The sequence below is a fragment of the Procambarus clarkii genome, chromosome 12, assembly GCF_040958095.1.
Source record: "Procambarus clarkii isolate CNS0578487 chromosome 12, FALCON_Pclarkii_2.0, whole genome shotgun sequence".
Taxonomy (NCBI): Eukaryota; Metazoa; Arthropoda; class Malacostraca; order Decapoda; family Cambaridae; genus Procambarus; species Procambarus clarkii.
In genome coordinates this window covers 17,847,214-17,869,665 of record NC_091161.1, presented here as the reverse complement: position 1 = coordinate 17,869,665, position 22,452 = coordinate 17,847,214, and the positions used below count along the sequence as shown (strand labels likewise).

The 22,452-nt window shown below is 43.6% G+C and overlaps 1 long non-coding RNA gene across 1 annotated transcript; it reads left to right on the top strand.

Annotated features, from left to right (window-relative positions):
• Positions 1-9,329: 9,329 nt before the first annotated feature.
• Positions 9,330-16,689, top strand: LOC138363877 (uncharacterized). The gene is made up of 2 exons (XR_011228218.1): positions 9,330-9,467; positions 15,358-16,689. It is a non-coding gene; the product is annotated as an uncharacterized lncRNA (long non-coding RNA).
• Positions 16,690-22,452: the final 5,763 nt, after the last annotated feature.

Below are 22,452 nucleotides of genomic sequence, written 5' to 3'. Positions count from 1 at the left end.
TTAGATTTCGCACTTATCTCCGCCTTACCTATTACGATCCCTTCGCTTTTTCTGAACTTCAGTCTGCCCTGGCCCTCTGTGCTTGTACGGCAGCGGGCTCGAATGACATTCATTATGAGATGCTTCGCCATCGCCCTCCTAGCACGTGTCAGTATTTACTGAGTCTGTATAACCAGGTCTGGAAGTAGTCGTCAGTCCCTGAGATTACATTTTGAAATGTAATCATGAAATTACAACGGCTCGATGCCGTTGTAATTTCTCTTTGGTAACCGGGGTTTCTCGGGACATCCCCTAAGGACGTCCGTCCTATTGCCCTCACGATCTGTCTGCAAACTCTTTGAGCATTTGGTAAATGTTCGTCTGATGTGGTTCTTGGAAGACCATCACCACCTCTCTCCATCTCAATTTGGTTTTCGCAAGTGCCGCAGCACAACTGATGTCCTGGTGAACTTGGAGGTCTATATTCGTACTGCTTTTGCTGCGAAGACCTCCGATGTTGCTGTCCTCTTTGACCTGGAAAAGGCTTATGACACAACCTGGAGATATTATATTCTGTCCCAACTTCGTTCTTTTGGCCTTCGTGTAATCTCCCTCTCTTCCTCCAAAGCTACCTCTCTCATCGTTCCTTTAGTCAGGCTTGGTACCACTCTCTCTGTCTCTTATCGACAGTATGAAGGTGTACCCCAAGGTACTGTTCTGAGCACTACTCTTTCTGGTTGCTCTGAATGGTCTCCTTTCCTCCATTCCTTCTGGCATCTTCTCCGCTCTTTATGTCGGCGATCTTTCTCTTTGCTGTCGTGATGGTGATTCGCCTTTCCTTCAACGGCGGCTTCAACTTGCGATTGATGCCGTGTCATCTTTGGTCACCAATCATCTCGTAAGGGGTCTCTGCAACTAAGACTTGTGCTATGACTTATACTCGAAAGCATGTCGCCCTTCGTCCTTCTTTGTCGCGTTATGGTCTTCCCCTTGTGTACAAAGATTCTGAGAAGATTTTGGGGTTAATCTTTGACACTCGTTTGTCTTGGTCGCCCCATATCCCTTACCTTCGTGTTGAAGGCTCTAAGGTCCTTAACCTACTTAAGGTTCTGTCTTATAATTCTTAAGGAGAGGATAGGCATTCGCTCCTCTCTTTGCATTCCTTTCTCATACTGTAAACTCGATTTTGGTTGCCCTGCTTACTCTTCTGCTTCTCCTTCTCTTCGCCGTCTTGAACTTTTGCACCATACAGGGCTGCGCCTCAGGTCTGGTGTCTTTCGTTCGACTCCTGCCCTGAGCTTATACGTTGACACTGGCTTCCTGTCTCTCCAGGACCGCCGAGATCGATACTGTTTTTGCTACCTTGCGCGGTCTTTACAACACCCTCACATTCGCCTGTGTTGTGCTCTGATGTTTTCCCCCTCTTGTTACCCTTCACCACCTCCCTCTTTCTGTTCGGTTTTCTCGCCTGCAAAATTCTCTTTAGATTAGTATCACTAATATTTCTCCATTTTGTTCATTCCTTGCCCCTGTGGTGGGTCCCCTTCCTCAATATTGCAAATCCCTGACTCACATCACTAAAGCTTTTACCCCTTCTACAGTTCTGAAACGTCTTTTCTTTGAAAACTTTTCTTGACATTACCGCTCAGTCTCTATCTTCGCCGATGGGTCTTAAGTCTGCAGACAGTGTAGGCTACTGTTTTTCCTGACCACATCTATATGTGTCGCCTGCCTCCGGAGACTAGCATCTTCACGGCAGAACGTTATGCTATTCTCTCTGCTCTTCGTCTCCTGCTTTCTCGCTGTCAATCCTCCTTTGTGGCTGTAGATGACTCGCAGTGCCCACATGGCTCTGGAGTCATTTAATCCAGTCCATCTGGTGGTCGTCGAGATTCAACATTGACTGTTTCTTATCTCCAGTAGATTTAAATCAATTTAGTTTTGCTGGGTTCCCAACCATATTGGTGGCTCTTTAAATGAGCGTGCGGCTGCAGCCGCAAAGGAAGCTATTCGCACTTGTTCCATCTATCATAAATGTTTTCCTTATTCCGACTTTTACCCAGTTATTCATTCCTGCATCCTTGCCCGTTGGCAGGGTTGTTGGTCTTCTGTTACTGGTAACAAACTACGTACTCGTAGTGCGTCCCTGTGGCCTTCCTCATACCACTGTAACAGACGATGGGAAACAGCTCTGGCAAGGCTGCGTATTGGCCATACGTGCTTAACTCACGTACACTTAATGGAGCGCCGCCCTGCTCCTTATTGTCCAAACTGCATTGTCCCTCTTACAGTTGTGTATATCCTTGTTGAATGTCCTGACTTCCAGGACGAGCATGTGTCTTGCTCTCAGACCGTCCCCCGCGGTCACTTATCCCTCGATAGATTTCTTGGTGAATCGGATCCTTTTGATATTGCTCGCCTGATGCGTTTCTGTTCTCATATTGGCATCCTCAGTGATATTTAGCGCCCTCTGATTATTCCATACATTTGATGGTGTTACATAGCCTTCCTGACTTGGTGCCTTCTTTGATAATTACTTACTTGTGTTGGCTGAGAGCATTAGGGACATTGGGGTGTATGTTATGTGAGGACGAATTAGGGCTTTTGCCAAGTGTAGCTTTTTTGGTGCGTTGGTGTTCGTGTCTGCATAGTCGAAGAAGGGACTTTTTGCTTTGGCGTATTTTGGCCACCCGAGTCATTCAAACATCTGCCACTACCCTGGATCTCTTATGGACTAATATAACAGCTTCCCTTACATCTGGGATAATCTATGACAGAACAACTGACCACTATCCTCATAGCAAACATGGACACAGCACCACCAGAAAGCAGGAAACTCTCATTCAGGCTACACAGTGAATCAGCTTTAGGCAATCTTTCTAATGCACTTCACAATATTAACTGGGAATCTGAATTTAATAATACACAGGATATAAACTCATTAACTAACCTCTTTCTCTCCAAAACTCTAAGCCTCTACAACACTCACTGTCCCCTCCTTACCAAACAAGTAACTGATAACAGAAAAAATAACCCATTACTCACAAGTAGCATAATGAAATCAATCAACAAAAAACATGAATATGAAAAGAAATTTAGGATTGGCCTAGTTACAAAGGAAGTAGTTAAGAGGTACTCATCAGTGCTTACTAGTATCATAAGAAAAGCTAAATTTTCATATTATGAGACTGGATTCAAAGAAGCAAAAGGCAACATGAAAAGCACATGGAAAACCATCTCTAATATCCTAGGAACTAAACAACACTCCCACAACCAGATAACACTCTATAAGGATGGCCTTACACCGTCATCTGATTTAGAAATGGCGAATGAATTTAATAGCTTCTTTTCATCGGTTGGTGCTAACCTTGCCAGTAAAATCCCACAGATTCAGACACATATCAACACATATCTCTCAGGCAGCTATCCAAACTCTCTTCTCCTCTCACCAGTCAGCCCGACAGATGTTGTGTCCATCATACACTCACTAAAAACCAAAGCTGGGAACATCAGTGAAATCCCATCCATTGTATACAAGAGCGCCTTCCACGCCCTTGCGCCACCTATAGCTCTGCTGTTCAGCAAATCCCATGAGTGTCATACCTTCCCTGATATCCTTAAAAAAGCAAGAGTAACGCCAGTTCATAAAGGAGGTAATCTGGCAGACATAAACAATTATAGACCAATATCAAACCTACCCATACTATCAAAAATATTTGAAAAAATTATCTACAAATAGCTCTATTCCTACCTCGTAAAATTTGACATTCTTAGACCCTGTCAGTTTGGCTATCGCTCCCAAAAGAGTACCAACGATGCAATTATTAGTCTCCTTGATATAATTTACTCAGCCCTTGACAAAAATGAGTTTCCAATTGGACTCTTCATTGAGCTGAGAAAGGCCTTTGATACTGTTAATCACAATTACCTCTTACGTGAACTCCATCATTATGGAATTCGAGGCCATACTGTGGACTATATCCAATCCTATCTTAGTGATAGACACCAATGTGTAGCCATCAATAATATAACCTCTCCCACTCTACCAATAACCGTTGGAGTGCCACAGGGCAGCATTTTGGGACCTCTTCTATTTCTTATATACATTAATGATCTGCCTAATGTCTCTAACATTCTGAAACCTATTTTGTTTGCTGATGATACTATCATCATCTACTCTAACCCCAACCCACATACACTAAATAATGTTGTTAATAATGAACTAAAAAAAGTCCACTTATGGATGTCAACCAACAAACTAACACTTAACATAGAAAAGACCTACTACATCTTATTTGGAAGCAAATCTACAAATGCAATTCAGCTTCAGATAGACAATGTAAACATTAGCAATAAAAATGATGGAAAGTTTCTTGGCCTATTCCTAGACAAGAGACTCAACTTCAGTACCCACATACAACACATAACTAAGAAAGTCTCTAAAACAGTTGGTATACTCTCCAAAATCAGATATTATGTACCTAACTCTGCTCTCATCTCTCTATATTATGCACTAATCTATCCCTATCTTAATTATGGTATCTGTGCATGGGGTTCAACTACTGCAAACCACCTCAAGTCCATCATTACCCAGCAAAAACCTGCTATCAGAATAATAACAAATTCTGCTTTCAGACAACACTCAGCCCCCTTGTTTAACTCCCTAAACATGCTAAACATAATCTCACTCCACAAATTCTCTTGTGTCAACTACATTTACAAAACCCTGTTCTTAAATGCAAATCCTGTTCTGAAACTCTCCCTGGACAGATGTAATAGGACCCATTATCACCACACCAGAAATAAATATCTCTTTGATATCCCCAGAGTCAAACTTAATTTGTGTAAACACTATGCAAATAAAGGGACCCAGTCTATGGAACTCATTCCCTATTGAATTGTAAAGTTGTCCAACATTTGCATCATTCAAAAAAATACTAATAAGTACCTAATTTCATCTTCATAGTTTTTTACCTTTTGCTTTAAAACTGCACTGTATCTATTGCTACCCAATCTCCCAATGTTTATGTACCCAATCTGAACATCTTTATCATTGCGATCATTGCTGTCTTCTTATATGTGCTGTCAATCTGCTGTATGGTGTCTATTAATCTTGTTTAAATTACCAATCAAGCTGTCAATGTAATCAATCAGAGCTTTAATATACCAATGTGCTTTAATATACTTACTAATCTCTCACATCTCATTTTTTTTTCTTGCAATGTATTTGTTATCATTTTATTAATTCTGATAGAATTTACCTACTTAAAATTATCTGTTAGATTAAGGACCTGCCCGAAACGCTGCGCGTACTAGTGGCTTTACAAGAGTGTAATTACTGTACCATGCTATGTATTCTCACAAACCCAATGTACCTTCTTGTATATAAATAAATAAATAAAAAATTAATAAATAAGTTTGCGTGCAGTGTATTTCAAAGTTATTGTCACGATTTAGGCCGAGTATTGTAGTGTTTTTGGTGACGGGAATATATGTTGGGGTTGGTGATTGCGAGTAGAGTTTGTCGAGTATTGTGTTAGCACGTTTCTTGTAGATGTATTATGTGATGGTGGATTTAATGTGGTTCGACTGTATTTACCAGTCGCGCTTTTATGTAAGTGCGACTGGTGGGAGCCTTGTGGGACCCCTGAGTGATGAGAGAAGTAGTGAGAGTGGAAGCTCAGAAAGCGAATCCTCATCTGTCGGTCGTCCAAGTAATTGCAGAGTAGTTTCTTAGTGTTCAGGGCAGGTCAGAGTTGTTAGACATTTTGTTAAAGTCCCTCGTGCCATACCCTGTCGAAGGCCTTTTTTTTTTTTTTTTTTTTAAGATATATACAAGAGTTGTTACATTCTTGTACAGCCACTAGTACGCATAGCGTTTCGGGCAGGTCCCTGGAATACGATCCCCTGCCGCGAAGAATCGTTTTTTCATCCAAGTACACATTTTACTGTTGCGTTAAACAGAGGCTACAGTTAAGGAATTGCGCCCAGTAAATCCTCCCCGGCCAGGATACGAACCCATGACATAGCGCTCGTGGAACGCCAGGCGAGTGTCTTACCACTACACCACGGAGACCGTTTACGTCTCGAAACAGACAGAAGACTCAGACTCGACTCAAAACAAAGACTCGAAACAAAGACTCGACGTCTTTGGTCACTAGTGCTGTCTTGCGGCATTCTTTCTGGTTGATTAGTATGTAGTTAAGCACTATTAAAGGAGCATCGTGCGTCGACCTGTGGGACAAGAATTCGAACTGTCTTTCATTTAGTAGGTCATTGTCATCAAGATGTTGTCTAAGTCTGAGGTTCACTGGATGCTCGAAAACCTTCCCAAGCGTTTCAAGTAGGTTGATTGGTCGGTAGTTTTTGGGGTCATTATGTGGTTTTCCTGGTATTGGGATGAGAATAGCAGTTGCTTTTTAAGAGTTGAGAAAATTATCTGGAACAAGGGAGGCATTATTGAGAGCAGTCAGGCTGTTGATAAGCGTCATAGGGAGGCGTCTAATGAGTTCATGGCCTATACCCGAGGCCTCCGGGGCTCTGTTGGGGGGGGGGGCGTAAGTAGCATTATCTTGACCTCTCCTGGTGTCAGCGGTTCTGAAGTGCAGTTGGCTGTGTAGGTGAAAGATTGTCTGCCCGTGTTGCCGGAAAACTTGTATGACCTCTGCCGAGTCAGTGATGTTTCTGTCGTTGGGAGTAAGTGATTTGTTTGAAAGTGGTGTAGTTGTTTACCCAGATTTTTTTAATGAATTTACAAAATTCTTAAGGGTTTGTATTTGTGCTGTGTATTTGTAAATTTTGTGTATTTTATAAATAACTAGCAGTACCCGGCCACGTGTTGCTGTGGCTCTGCATCACATGTGCGTTGCTGAGCCACAGCAACCTTCCCTGTCCCCCAGTCCTCCCCACCATTCCCCTCTCACCAGTCTCCTTGGCCTCCCAAACATTCCCAACTCCCCCATCCCCTCTTCCTTCCCACCATGCCCCACTTCCCTCCCACAATGCCCCACTCCCCTGTCCCTTTGTCCTCCCAACCATTCTCCATTCCCCCATCCCCTCGTCCCTACCATCCCAAACTTCCCTGTCCCCTCGTCCTTTCCCGCCATTACCCCCTCTCTTGTCCCCTCGTCCTCCCCACCATCTCTCACTTCCGTCCCCTCGTCATCCCCACCATTCCCCCTCCCTCGTCCAATGCCTTCCCAAATGGTCTCATGTTCCCATCAGAAATTGGGAACATCAAGTGATCTGATGTTCCAATAACTGAAATATAAGAAAAAGTTAAAAAATGAAATGAAAATATGAAAAAATAAAAAAATAAAACATACCGATGAAATAAACGGTATGGTAAAACAACACAGCTCAATTCTACTGCAATTCACACAAAATAATCAAATCAAAATGTATGAAAATTCAATTTATCAATGCAATCAGAAACACTGAAATGGAATTGTAACATATTTAGTATAGCATGTGTGTTGCTCTTACGTGCAACAGATGGCGCTGTTTTCCAAGAAAAACAGTTATACCTGCCATAGGTATGGCATCTCTACTTGTACTTACGAAATGAACCGTATGGCAAACAACACAGCTCAACTCCAACACAATGTCACACAAAATAATTCAAACAAAAATAAAAAAATCGAAATCTATGAAAATAAAATTTATCAATGCAATCGGAAACATTGAAATGGAATTACTGACATATTTAGTGTTTCGTGCATGTTGCTATTATGTGCAACAGATGGCGCCGTTTCTCAAAAACGCATGTTTTTACCTGTCACCGGGGTGGAATCTATATAGTAGGTATATAAAAAGATGCGCCTATTCGAATGCAGTATTGTCAAAATTTCAAAGCAATCGGTGAAGGACTTTCGGTTACATCGTGTGTTGCTCTTACGACCAATAGATGGCGCTGTTTTTCAAAAAAGCATGTTTTTTTCCTGTCACAGGTGAGCCATGTATATAGTAGATATATAAAAAAGATGCGCCTATTCGAATGCAATGTTGTCAAAATTTCAAAGGAATCGGTAAAGAGGTTTCGAAGATTTCCCTCACATGAAAAACACGTGTAAACCAGAATTTTTCTGAAAAAGCATTTTTTTGTACCGTCACAGACGTGACAACTATATAGTATGCATATAAAAATCTGCTCTGATGCGAATGGAACATTGTGTGAAAATTTCAAAGCAATCGGTAAAGAACTTTCTGAGATTAGCGGTTATGCACAAAGAAACACTTCCATTTTTATATATAGATAAAAAACTAGGCACATCATTACTTGGCGTGAGCATTGACCAGACTATTGAGTAAACGGTATCAGAGTATAGTGAGGCCAAAGAGTACTTGGCCATGTCTGGGCTGGTTTTGTATGAATCTGTTTTGGTACTGTGTGATAAGTCTCCTGGCTCGTATGGAAGAGGTAAACGAGTACCTTCTCCTGTGGGTGATGAGCAGTGTTGTTGCACCCGCTGCTTGTGACTGTATTGTATAAGGTGTAGTTGGGTGTCAATGTCCTCGGGTGTTTTGTCATCATGTGTGAATGTTTGGTCTGGGCAGTATTTACAATATGCAAGAGACAGTTAGCTCTGTTGTATGCAAAACGTGGGAGAAGGGAATATAACAATATACAAGATTCTAAGGGAATTTGACAAGGTAGACGAAGCAGTATTTTTCAAAGCTATGAACAGGAAAACAAGGGTTTGTAGAAAAAAAACTAGAGGCCAATGAGTCACAAGGACGTCAGAGATCGTTTTCAATGTTAGAGCTGTCAATACACTGGTGAGATGTTAAGGTCGTTGAAGCTTGTTCAGTTAAATGCTTTATATATAAATATGATAAAGTTGTGTGAAAGAAGACGGTACAATAGTCTAAGAATGTTTATATCGCGAGGGTCTAGGAGCCTTGCTAGCAGCCTTCTGTAGGTAGGAGGTGTATATGTAGTTGATATGACAGAGAAAAAATAGGTCTTTAATCGGTAAATTAGACACCCGAAAATTAGAAAGGTGGAGTCCACGAGGTAAGAGTTCGACCCTACAGCCACACAGTAAATGCATATATATACATACAGAACGCTGAGCACCGTAACAGGTTGCTGTACCTGGCCCCTGGCCGAAATAGTTACAGAAGGCGTTATGGAGCTTCCAAGCTACTAGGTGGGTGTGGTAGTGGGTTTAATGTCCAGTAGTGAAGTATGTGCTTTTAATACATACTGACACTTGCTCATACTTCACATTAATAGAAATAAACTCTCTATTAATATTGTGGAAGTGACTTGTGAATTATTTGTGTGTGAGGCGGCCTCATGTCAGGTGAGGTGAATGACGTCACAGGTAGTTGACCCATCAGGCCAAGCTAGTCAAGAGGCGCGGCGGGCAGTGTGGCGCGGGCCGGCGTGGGGAGAGGTGCTGCTCAGCGCCCGCCTCATTGGTTTTACTAAATTAGTCACCTGGACAGTCCTGTGCATGAGGTTACCTGCGTCAGGCTTACAGGCAAGTTACTCTAGATGATCAGTTGTTTTATCACTGTGTTCTGTTGGTAGAATAGTCTATATTTGCTGATTGTCTAAATAAGAATAGTTAAAAGATGTTAAGGCTTTATTTAAAGTAATTCAATTAGCTCTGGTTTACTCATTTGTAAATATAATGATATTGAGAAATATACTTGTTTATTAGTAGACTTTTATCTGTATTAGGACTTTCGATGATTATTAAAACAAAATTCTACTTTAAAACGATTGCTATGTAATACTGTTCCACAACAGCTGCTAGAGTGTCAACTTGTAGTGAAATTTACTGCTTGATAAAAAAGTAGGTGAAAAAAGTTTAAAAAATTATAGTTAAATTCAAGCAGTTATGTTTCTTGTGAACTATCGGATTTCAATCCTTGAAATATGGGCCAAAGACTTTTAATCTAGCAAGCGTCACATACCCCCCCCCCCCCGGACCATCCTATGTGAATGAAACTAACCATCCTGAGTCAGTGTCGTTCACGCTGCAGCCAACCCCAGAAACGCCATAATTAACATTAACGTCCTGTATAACAAAGTACTATATTGTCCAATATAAGTAAATATTAATGTATATTTAAATTGTGTATAGGTCTGATAGTTGTTGAAGGAAACAATAGCACGTGAGTGTATTACAAAATGTCTCCCTCCCCTAATAAATAATATATAATAGGTCACAAATCAAAAACTCTTAAGTACAGTGCTAAAATGTAAACTGTTGTGGGTCGGTGCAGGAACGAGCATAGACTGAGGACAAGTTAAATGTTCTCGCCTAGTTGTACTAGCCTAGTTGTGTTTGCAGGGGTTGAGCTCTGGCTCTTTGGTCCCGCCTCACAACCGCCAATCAACTGATGTACAGATTCCTGAGCCTACTGGGCTCGTGTCATATCTACATTTGAAACTGTGTATGGAGTCAGCCTCCACCACATCACTTCCTAGTGCATTCCATTTACTAACTACTCTGATGCTAAAATTGTTCTTTCTAATGTGTGTGTGGCTCATTTGGGTACTCAGTCTTCACGATCATAATGGGAGCCGGTCGGCCGAGCGGACAGCACGCTGGACTTGTGATCCTGTGGTCCTGGGTTCGATCCCAGGCGCCGGTGAGAAACAATGGGCAGAGTTTCTTTCACCCTTTGTCCCTGTTACCTAGCAGTAAAATAGGTACCTGGGTGTTAGTCAGCTGTTACGGGCTGCTTCCTGGGGGTGGAGGCCTGGTCGAGGACCGGGAAGCGGGGACACTAAAGCCCCGAAATCATCTCCCGATAACCTCAAGATAGATCATGTTTGGTTGCCGGGCCCCCCCTCCCTGTTTCGCTCGTTGTTGCCGTGAGGGGGGGGGGGCTTGGTGGGCGGCTGCCAAAGTGTGATGCTCCTTGGGACAGTCCTATGTCCTTCTGTGGCCTTGTGCTCCTGCTGCTGTCCTCTCTAATTGTGCTGAATGATTTTTCCTTTTCCTTCTGCTTCGTTTTTCTCCCCCCTCTTCTCTTATCTGCTTGTGGTTTCCTGCCGACCTTTTGCTTATTTTGGTTATTCCTTTGCACTTCTTCTATTTTGACGTCCGGGAGCTTGAGGAGGCATACTCTTGCACCCATAGAACTGTAGTACCCAACGTCTCGAGCGAGGGGAACCTTTTATTGTCAATCCCCTTTTTGTCACTGAACCCGGTCGGGACGAACTGACGGTTCTTAAGGTGGCGTTTGTCGGGCGTATACTCACGACCGACAACGAGTATACTCACGACCGACAGTCATACCCTGGCATGATCGGCGATAACTTCTAGTTGGGTGTCCTGCCTCTAATTGTGGCTCCATGGTGGGTATGGTGCACATTCGTGGATGAAATTCTCTTCGTATTTGTCGTTGAATGTTTCTCTTGTACTCTTTCAGGCTCGTGAGGTGGGCGACCAAGCCCCCGAGTCGGACTGTATTGGAAGACAGAGCTCTGTAACCCCCACTGTGTTGGACCCCGACCTTGCTCCTCCTTTGACCCTCCTGACTGCTTCCCTCGGCTCCCCTCCCTCCTCTGTGGTTGTGTCTAGCCTCAAGCCCCCAGTGGTGACCACTTCGTCCCTGCGCAGCTAAGTCTCTCGTTGTGACTACTGCGTCTTTTCACCCCTCTCTCTGGGGGTTCTCAACGCCGTCTGCGCCACGGCCGCACTCGCTCAATCCCTTTCCGTACTGATGCGTATCAGGCCTTGTTTGGTCACGCTTCATGAGCCAAATTCCTTGATCTCCTCCCTCTTGATTCTACGCCTCCTGACGACTTCTCCCTCCCACAGCAACTTGTTGATTCTGTGGATGCCTCTTACCTTCAACTCCACTCGTCTCGGTACACGTGTCTTTGCTGCTCCTTCTCGGGATGCAGCTTCCCACTTGGCTGCCCTATCCTGCCTTGGCGTGACCCCTGTTCGGGTCTCGAAGAACGCTCGGTTGAAAGCCAGTGTTGGCACTATTCTTCTACTGCCCCATGTTGCTACCGGTGTTTTTTAATCTGCAGGACTGCCACGATGATATTCGGCATATCCTCGATGCCCAAGGCCATTCTGTCCTCCAGGTTGACACGTTTACTCGTCCCCTCGTGGTCGTCGCCGTCAACCCCTTCGGGTTGTGAAGATTACCTTTGATGGTAGGACCCTTCCACCTTCTGTCATTCTTGCTGGTGCCAGGTGCTCTGTCCAGGAGTATATTCCTTCTCCTAGGCTCTGTAACAAGTGCTGGGGGTTTACACATGGTGCCTTCCACTGCTCTGGGGCGCTCTCTCTGTCCTTTGTGTTGGGGCGAAAGTCAATCATAAGTCGGAGTGCACTTCTCCCCAGGCTCGCAGCGTAAACTGCTGTGAGGCCCATCCTACCTTCTCCCGTGCGTGTATCCATTACAAGTTTGAGGTAGGTGTCCTCAACTTGAAGCACCGGGAGCATTTATCTTTTCATGTGAGGCGCCATGTTTGCCGGCTCCCGCCTTATGCTCGCGTGTTGCACTATTCCTCTCCTCGTCCTTCCCACCTTCCTCAGACTCGGCCGTTTCCGTGCCTTGGACCCTGATACGCCCACTGCCCCCTCCTCTGTTTCTTTGAGTTCTGTACCGAAGGATCCCCCTCCTGGTCCTCTGTCTGGGGTTTCCCTTCTTTCTACCTGGTCTGTCATGTCTCCTGTCTTCTTCCTCGTCTCCCTCCGATCCTCCTTCCCGTCCTTCTCCTCCGTCTATTAACTCTCCCCGCTGCCTGTCAGTGCGGGCTCATGTAGTGCCCTCATGGCTCTCGGGCCCTTTAATCTGGTTCATCCAATGGTTGTCGAGATCGAACATTGGCTGTTTCTTGTTCACAGTAAATTTAAGTTGGCTGAGTTTTGTTGAGGTCCCAGTCATATTGGTGTCAATTTAAATAAGCGTGCGGATGCTGCTGCCAGGAAAGCTGTCCGTTCTTAGTCCCATCTCTCGTAAAGCAATTCCTTATTCAGACGTTTTTACCTGGTTATCCATTCCCCCATCCTTACCCGTTGGCATGCTTGTTGGTCGTCTGTTACTGGTAACTACGTTCTCTTAAGTTGTACTCTTAACCGTCCTACCTCCTTAACCGGCGATGGGAAACGGCCCTGGCGATATTGCGTATTGGCCAAACTCGTTTCACTCATGGTCACTTAGAGCGCCGCCCTGCTCCTTATTGTCCTAATTGCATTGTCCCTCTTATGGTCGTGCATATCCTTGTTGAATGTCCTGATTTTCGGGACGAGCGTGTCTCTTTTTTTCCGACTGTCCCCCGAGGTCGCTTCTCTCGATATTATTCTTGGTGACTCTGATTCTTTTGATATCGTTCGCCTTGTGTGTTTCTGTTCTCGTATTGGCATAATTGGTGATATTTAGCGCCCTCTGATTATCCCGCACATTTTATGGTGCTACATAGCCTTCCCGGTTTGGTGCCTTCTTTTGATAATTACTTACTTGGTTGCCGGGTTGACGATCACTTGGACGTTGTGTTGAGAACGGGCTGTGGATGATTAAAGTCTGAGATTGCGTTTTACCATTCGGTGGTAAGTCAGCAATTTAGATGAAATCTGACCCAAGTGATTGTCTTGCGGGATGTTTCTCAACCTTTACAAGATGTCCAATTTAGTATTTTTATATATTTAATGTGACATTTCAGGTATGTACGAGGGTGCATCAGTACAACGGCACTGCAGGTATGGTCAACCAGACCCCAAGAAATTGGTCGCTTACAACGCTACTGCAGGTATGGAGGGATTAAAGTTACTTGGAAAAACTTCTCTCGAATCGCAGTTGGTCATTATGTAGTAGATACATATTCCCACCCAAGTACAATAGGTGAAGGAACTACGTTTAATAATTTTAATAGTTTACACACTATGCCTTGAAGCAGTGATCCTCTAATAGTTATAGTCTAAAGTACTCTATGCGTTAACCACTTCAGAGTGATAAACCATTCTTCAGGCCCTTAATTTTAACATTTAGTTGTGGTTTATTATATAGTTAATGTTAAGCTAACAATTTCGGTTACATTTCAATCCCCTCCTCTCCGTCCATATTTGTTAGTCTGTCTTCTATCCCACCAGTCCAATCATATATATATATATATATATATATATATATATATATATATATATATATATATATATATATATATATATATATATATATATATATATATATATATATATATATATATATATATATGAAAATACCCAAGAGGGTGATACATCTGCTGGGATTAGGGGAGACTGGCAAGAAGAAAGTTTTAGCGTGAGGGGAAAGTACCGGGGCTAAACCTAGCAAGCTGAATATACCGTCGGACAGTTTCGGGAGGCTGAGCACTTGCAGCTACGTTGCCATCATCTGCATCGTGCACAAGGTATTGGTAGCCCTTGAATGCTGTAGCAATTCTGCAAATCGACAAATATTGTGATCAGGCGGCAGGACCTGTGAAGTGTTAAGGTGAACGTTTCTGGGTCTCCGGAACGGGGTAACGTTGTGTTACTGATTTGTAACTGCAAAGTATCTTTTGATTGGGGAAGAAAATATTATATAATTGGCGGAGCTTCCATGACCACAGATAACGGCCTTAAGAGCAGGACACTAATTACTTCCATTTTTTCTCCAAGCTAACAAAGAAGGCTCCGAAGGAAGCAAGTTCTAGGTCGGAAGTTCGCCGATCGTTTCCTTCATCCAAGACTAGAGCTTGTTAACTTCCTTTCGGATGCTTCCTGAAGCTGTAGGAATATATAACTTAGAACTATCCTCTATTGACTGGATGTTTGTTCCCGAACAATATTTTGTTGCTGGAGAGGAGCCAGTTTCTTGGCAGCTTCTCCTATGGTATATTCTGGGCAGCCTCTTACTTTAAGGACGCCCCAGAGCTCCTACAAGGCTTTCCCCAGATTATTCTGGTCACTAAATATACCTTTGACTCAGATTCTCGGAGAAAGATGGGTCACTTCAGAGAAACCGGGTGGTAGGATGCATATAAAAGTGAAGGCTTGAGTCCTTGTAATAAACCTTTATAGGAGTCTTTCTCAGTCTATACATGTATACAATATATATACATAAGTACTTAGTAAGGGAAGCTCCTCCATGCGGGTCTAGATGGTAAATTTCATGTCTGGGTGAACTCTGCCACTTCATTGACGACTTGAAATTAGTAATGCAGCCTGTCCTCTTAAAAGCCAAATGCTCGTTTCCGGCATACCGTTCTCGGGCCAGGCTCGTAAGTGACTCGTTACACCCCCCCCCCCTCCTCAGATCCATTTATCGATATTTTGCAACAACTTGGAAACTAGTATCAACCAAGTTTGGAGCAACCTCCGGCCGGAGCAAGGTAAGTCACAGGGAGCAATTAAAAACTAAACTCTCGCTCTCTTTTAGGTACCTCCATCTCGACAAACCAGTCCAGTGCCCAAACTACAACCTAGGCCTTAAACTGGTAATCCAGCAAATGAAGGTAGACCTCAAGCGCGGTGCGGAACGACGACGCAACTGCAATCTCACAAGGGAGGAGAGGGACGCCCTATCAACGCTGAAAGGACGCACGGATATTGTGATAAAGCCGGCGGATAAGGGAGGTGCTGTCGTCGCCTGGAGGAAGGACAACTACAGGAACGAGATGAAGAGGCACCTGGCAGACACTGCAGCCTACAAACAGATACACAACCAGGATGCGGCACTTAGAAACGCCCAAACGAGGAGTAAAAGGATAGTCCTGAAGCTGTTCGAGAACAAGACTGGGGACGGGAAAGGAGGACTCGTGCAGGCAGGGGCGAGAGATTTCTTCCTAGCCTTTGAATCCATCATTCCCCACCTCTACCTTTTACCAAAGATCCATAAAGCACTAGAAGAAACAGGAACGTGGCAAGGGAGACGGGTTCTGAGCAGCTGCCAGGCCCCAACAAGGCCAGTAGACTGGATCTGCACCGCCCTCCTGAACCCCTTACTACGTCTACTACCAGAAAGAATCAAAGATATGACGGATTTCCTCAAGAAAATTGCAGAAATTAGAGGCCCCGTCTCAAGAGGGGCCCGCCTTTTTTCCATGGATGTGGTATCGCTCTACCCGAGCATACCACAGAGAAGCTGCAAATGTGGTAGCAACTTTTTTTTTTTTTTTTTTACAGATAACAAAGCAAGAATCAGAGAAACTTAGAGACGCAGGAGTATGGAGGACCCCTCGAAAAACTCTGTAGGAGGCCATCCTCCATGTGATGAGACACCCTTTTGCAATTTAAAGGATGAGCATACCGGCAAAACAAGGGTACAGCGATAAGAGCATCCAGTAGTGTGGCAATCGCTGAAATATTTGTGCATGTAGTGTTTGAGAGGAAACTATCCCACAGGAAGGACGGACCGGCGGTATATTTGTTACATAGACGACAGCTTCGGAATAATGGAGGACGGTTCCCGTGCCTAGGTTTCTTTTCATGGTCAAATACAGTTTATGAGAACCTTAAGTTTACCCTCGAACACACTGACTCCACGATAAATTTCCTAGATACAACAGTGTATATAGACCAACTAACCAGGGATCTGCATACGAAGGCATACTATAAACCGGCTAGCCTTCACACGTATCTGGAATTAGACTCGAGCCAACCACTAGCCTTGAAGAAATCGCTACCTTACTCACTTGGACTCACTCAAGCAGATTAATTAACAGCAAAGAGACGCTATATCCCCAGCTTGATGACCTATGGGATATGTTCAGGAACAGAGACTACCCAGAGACAATAATACATGCGGCCCAGGAGAAACTCGGAGAAAAAACAAGGGCGGAGCTACTCAGACCTAGAACACAAGTGGAAGACAAGAGATGTAGCCTCCCACCCCTTTTCCCTGGCCTTGCAGCACAGCTTAAGATAAAACTCCAGGAAGTATGGACATGGATGAGGGAAACGTACAGTGAACATCCTTCCTGAGTAAAATTCCCACAAAACCCTTCTATGATCGCCTGGAGGCGAAGTAAGTCTATAAAGGACCACGTTGTTAGAGCAGCTGTGCAGGTAGATCATCTCAACCGAACTGGGGGAGAGGACCAGCCCCAGGGTACAGTTCAAAGAAATGAAACTTAGACCTTAACCTAACCTGACACAGGTTTGGTGTGCGACCCGCGTGGAGGCGGAGTATGCAGAGGGGTTAGGAGGGGCCTACATGTACAAGCTAAATCTGAAAAAAGAACCATTTGGTCACCATAGGATCTACCGACCAGTGTTCATCGACGACACTTTCATCTACAGCGCAGTTAATAATGGACATCGGTAAATCATCAGTTAATCATGGAGTTAGTGTTCATCACTTGAGATTATGCTGCATTTCTTTTTTGATGGCGACTGCAGTTATACGTTACATATATGGAAAATATGAGCCTCTAGATCAGGAAGAAAATGGGAATAATCAAATTCCATTTCACAAAGAAACCTTCAAAGAAAGAGCACTGAATAATGAAACGAAATTCAAGTCTGCCTTTAGAACTTCAAAGTCTGTTTTCGGAACATTTGAGAGCTAAAAAAAATTCTGCCCGCGCTGTCCAACTTAATAAATGAACCACCAGAGGTCGTGAAGGACGCAGACCCCATGCAGATGCTCATCATGCTTAAAGAAAAACGTTCGTCAGCTAAACATCACACATTTAAGTCGTGAGATGACTTTTGAGATACCACCAGAGCTCAGAGAAAGGCGACTCCATCCAGCGGCTCAACTTCGTCGAGGACCAATATTTGAAAGAAAGACAAACTGCTCACTCCATGACATGACTGTTGACATTCCGGACTTCATTAGTGATGAAGAATTAGGATGCATAGAGAAGTTGAAAGATGTAATACCCCATGCAGACAAATTCGTAAACAAACTAACAAGTAAAATACGTAAGTTTTACAACAATGACGAACACCTTACACAAGAAATGGCAATGAAGCTGATGTCACATAAATACACTACCGGTTTTCGAGGTCGCTCGTTAACTTCCATACAATTATTCGAATTCGTTTCTAAATATGTTGAAAACAACCGTAAATTATTTAAAATTGCGTAAATGTCAAGTGGTAATGTTTTTTTTTTATAAATTGTTTACATTAAACAATGTTAACTATTTAATATAACCATGAAATAAAACCAATTTTAACAATGTATGACTGTCATTTTCCAAATTTACCATGTTATTTCATATCTTGCAGTGAAGTTGTGTGCTCTCGCCTCTTAATTCATGATGTGTTTTAGCATCGTGAGTTTCAGGTAAATAATGTATGAAGTCCCTTCTTAAAATTAAGCTTTCCTACCCAAGGATAGGTAGTCTTATTTGATATATACAGTAAAAAGGACGAAATGAAACGCATATAGTAAGCTGAAGCAGCCATTGATCCATTGAGTCGTGGCAGTTTGCTTATATTGTTCTTATGAATAATAATATACAGTTTGAACTTATCACTGAATAATGATTACAGTCGTGGATGACTAAAATGTATATACTTAAACCTCTGATTAGGTTAGGTGGGGATGGCTAGTACAGCCATTTGAATAATATCTAATACAGTACATATGCAAGTTGGACGCCAACGCTGCATTGTCCATCTGGTGACGTCACACACAGTTGAACAGTAGGGTTGGTGTTGGTCTTAACACCTATTTGTTAATGGGAGCTAATACTCTATCCCTATAATAGGCAGCTTTTTGCGTCTTCGCTAAAACGAGTCTGTAGAAATGTATTTTGTTTGTTATATAATGAGTTAGGCTAGGATGGTTTGTTAGGGCTTATGAATTGAATAACAAAATGAGCGAAAAAATACGAGCCAAGGTACCAGAATATTGCCTGTGATGTCAGAGTACAGTTGAGGTATTGAGATATTAATAGGCTATTAATATCCCCACTTTATCATGACCAGTCACACCTCTATCATGTCGCCCCTATTTCTTTGCCTTTCTAGAAAATGTAATTTAAGTATTGTCAATCTTTCTTCAAGGATCGTTTATTGGGCATAGGGCAAATATAGGGCACTACTGTAAATAGTAGTGGAAGTTATGACTAAAACTGTGCATTTTGCTTTTTCCCATGCACGGTTTAGATACAGGGGGGGGGGGGGTTCATTTTTTTCCCATGCACGGTTGTAGCTACAGGGGTGTTTTCAAATTTTTCTCCGGGCACACAGTTGTAGCCTCAGGAGTGTTTTCAATGTTTCCAACGGTTGCATCTAGCCCAGGGTATGTTTTTCAATTTTTATTCACTAGTGCCTCAGTCTCCTAATATTTTCATTCATTTATCTTTCTCTATGGTCAAACATGTTATTTTCCAAAATGTGTGATAAAAAGGTACCCTACTAAATCCTGCCATTTTGTTCAATGGGATTAAAAGATCGGTTCCTGTCATAGCCGAATTTCGTTACCCCAGTGACCCGCCCACAGGCATCGCTAATGGTCAATGACGGCATCGGCTAGCTAGTCATCAATTTGCCTGGGGGTGGGATCTGGGTAACATAATTTGGGTATGCCGGCTCCTGGCATACCCAAGTTATGTTACCCCAGTGACCCATGCAAGGCATCGCTAATGGACAAATGACGTCATCAGCAGGCCAGTCTTCATCTTCCCTGTATAAGTCAGTTTACTGAAATAGCATATTTAAACCCATTTTCCTAATGTTTCCCATTTTCTAAGTTCATTCTATAGATAAGATCGCATATTAAACATAAGAAATGAAATTGCACAAGACTTTTGCTGGATCTCCTATTTATTAACAATTATGTCAACCAAAACATCAACTAACGCTATTAGATGAAGTGCAGTAGACCTATTCCCAATTATTACCCCCTTTCCTCTCCATCTATCCATTCAATCACGCCACTGTCAATATTCAGGACCTATTAGCTCACTTTACTTATATTTAAAGTGTCCAGTCAAGGATCGTTTGAGCATAGGAATGAATGAAACCCACCATCAACCATTGCATGTAGCAAAGGGGGGAGTAACACAGAGCATGAACTAATGTGTATCTTAGAGTTCGCCCCTGTTACCTGTATTTACCCAGGTCTTTTCCTAAATCTGAAACTTATCCAATTTATACCAATTGTTTCCTGTTCTGTCTCGTGTTTATAGTATTAATAGGCTAATAATATCCCCCCTTTATCATTCTAAAAAATTACACAAAATGTGTGGAACTCAAGCCAGAGGATAAAATAAGAAAAATCATTGTCCTCCACTATCCCTTGCATATGGCCCGTGACCATCTCGAAAAGCTGAACTATGTGGTGTCAGCAGAGAGATGTCGGGTTTCCTGCTTTGTGGTTTTAACCTGACAAGTCCTTCTTACAGTAAGAGGACGGATCCTGGAGAAACTTGACCTTGGAATCTAGGACGTGTTCCAACACAGGCCTTACACCCCAGAGCCCCTAAGATGCTACAGATGTCAGAGATTTGGGTATCACAAAGATGGCTGGCAACGCCCAGTGAGGTGCGGAGTCTGCAGCCAGCACCACAACACAAAAATATGCATTGATAAACACAAGGCAAACACCCTGTCCAAGCAAAGTGCCCAAATTGCTCCGAAGCACATCACGCCTGGAACTGGAAATGCCCGAAAAGGCTCAAAAGGCTTCAAACGAAACCCACCACGCCTACAGCAGAGCCGAAGCCCCCACCAAAACTGGGGGCTTGCTCCCACCAGCTCCCCTGCCCACAAAAACTGCGTGGGGTCTACCTATTCTGGTAGAGGGGGCACACGGCTCCTCACCTTCAGCCATGGTGAAGGGTGTGAAGGCCTCAAAGACAAAGGGATAGCTGGAGGCCACAAGAAACATGTTCAAGGCAGTCGCCTTCCCATTGCATCCAGTAAGCACACTGGGGACAATAAAGATAAGAGTAACAATACCAGTGTCAAAGTGTCCACTGAGATGGGTCAAAAAGTAGCCAGGCCCCAAACCTGTACAAGAGTAATTAGTGCTCCCGCTCAACTGGACGCTCTCTGGCCAATGCTCAAAACTTTGGTCACGAAATTGGTTGAGAGTCTGTTGTCGATACACGATATCAAGCAAACCACAGAGACACGGAAGACAATTGAGCACAAGCTCATGAACTTCGAAAATATAATATCCTTGCCTTCAAGAACGCAGGGCAGGAGACACTCCCCTAAAAAACAGTAAAGCTCGTCTGAAAGCGACCTAGATGAATAAATTTCAGGTCCACTAAGATCCTCTACACCAATCACAACTTTCATGGCGTGTTCATCAGACTCCATGGATACCACGGTAATATCAGCAAATTCCAAGAACCTAGAGGTCTAAAGATCCTGCAATGGAATGCGCAAGGGCTGCACACAATTGCAACACTTAAAATGCATAGCAGCAACCAAAGGCATAGACATCCTGATACTGCAGGAGAGCCTGCTTCGAGCCGGATTAGAACCTAAAATCTCAGGCTATCGAGGCTTCTTCCTTCCATGGATCAACGGGCAATCCAGGGGGATGTGCAATCTATGTAAAATGTGACCTGATCTTCAAGTCCATAATCAGCCCACCCGATTGTGGAGCAGGGACAGAGGTAATAAGAGTATCCATTGAGCCAAGACACGACAAACTTGAAGTGTTTAATGTGTACAGGTCTCAACATGCTGAAATGGATCTCTCTGTTATTTGGACACGCGACTTCATCAAACACAATCATTTGTGGAGATTTTAATGCCAATCATCGATTGGCACTGGGCTCGAACACAACAAATGAGGCCGACATTCACATTGCACATCTACTAGACCAGCTACCAGAAATACAAATCCTAAACAGGAGTGAACCCACCCACATCCAAAGAGGTAAATTAGACCTTACCTTCGTTTCAGCCACCCTAAGAGATGCAACAACATGGTCAGTTGAGTCCACACTCAAGCGACCACTATGGGGTCCAAATTGATCTCAAGTTATATCTACCCACCCCCTCACCATCCGGCCCGTTGGCGTCGTGAGGGGGCTTGGTGGACGGCTGCCGGAGTGTGATGCTCCGTTGGGCAGTCCTCTGGCCTTGCACTCCTGCTGCTGTCTTCTCCAATTGTGCCGGATCGCTTTTCCTTTTCCTTATGTTTCGTTTTTCTCCCCCCTCTTCTCCTATCTGCTTGTCGTTTCCTGCCGACCTTTTGCTTGTTTTGGATTATTTCTTTGGACTTGTTCTATTTTGACGCCTGGGTGCTTGAGGAGGCATACTCTTGCACTCGTAGAACTGTAGTACCCAACGTCTCGAGCGAGGGGTATCTTTTATTGTCAATCCTCCTTTCGTCGCTGAACCCGATCTCGACGGACTGACGGTTCTTCAGGTGACGTTTGTGGGGCGTATACTCACGACGCACTCCTACGGGGCCCCGGCATGATCGGCGATAGCTTCCTGATGGGTGTCCTGCCTCTAATTGTGGCTCCATGGTGGGTATGGGGGCACATTCGTGGATGTATTTGTCACTTTTCGTCTCTATGTCGTTGAATATTTCCGTTGTACCCTCTCAGGC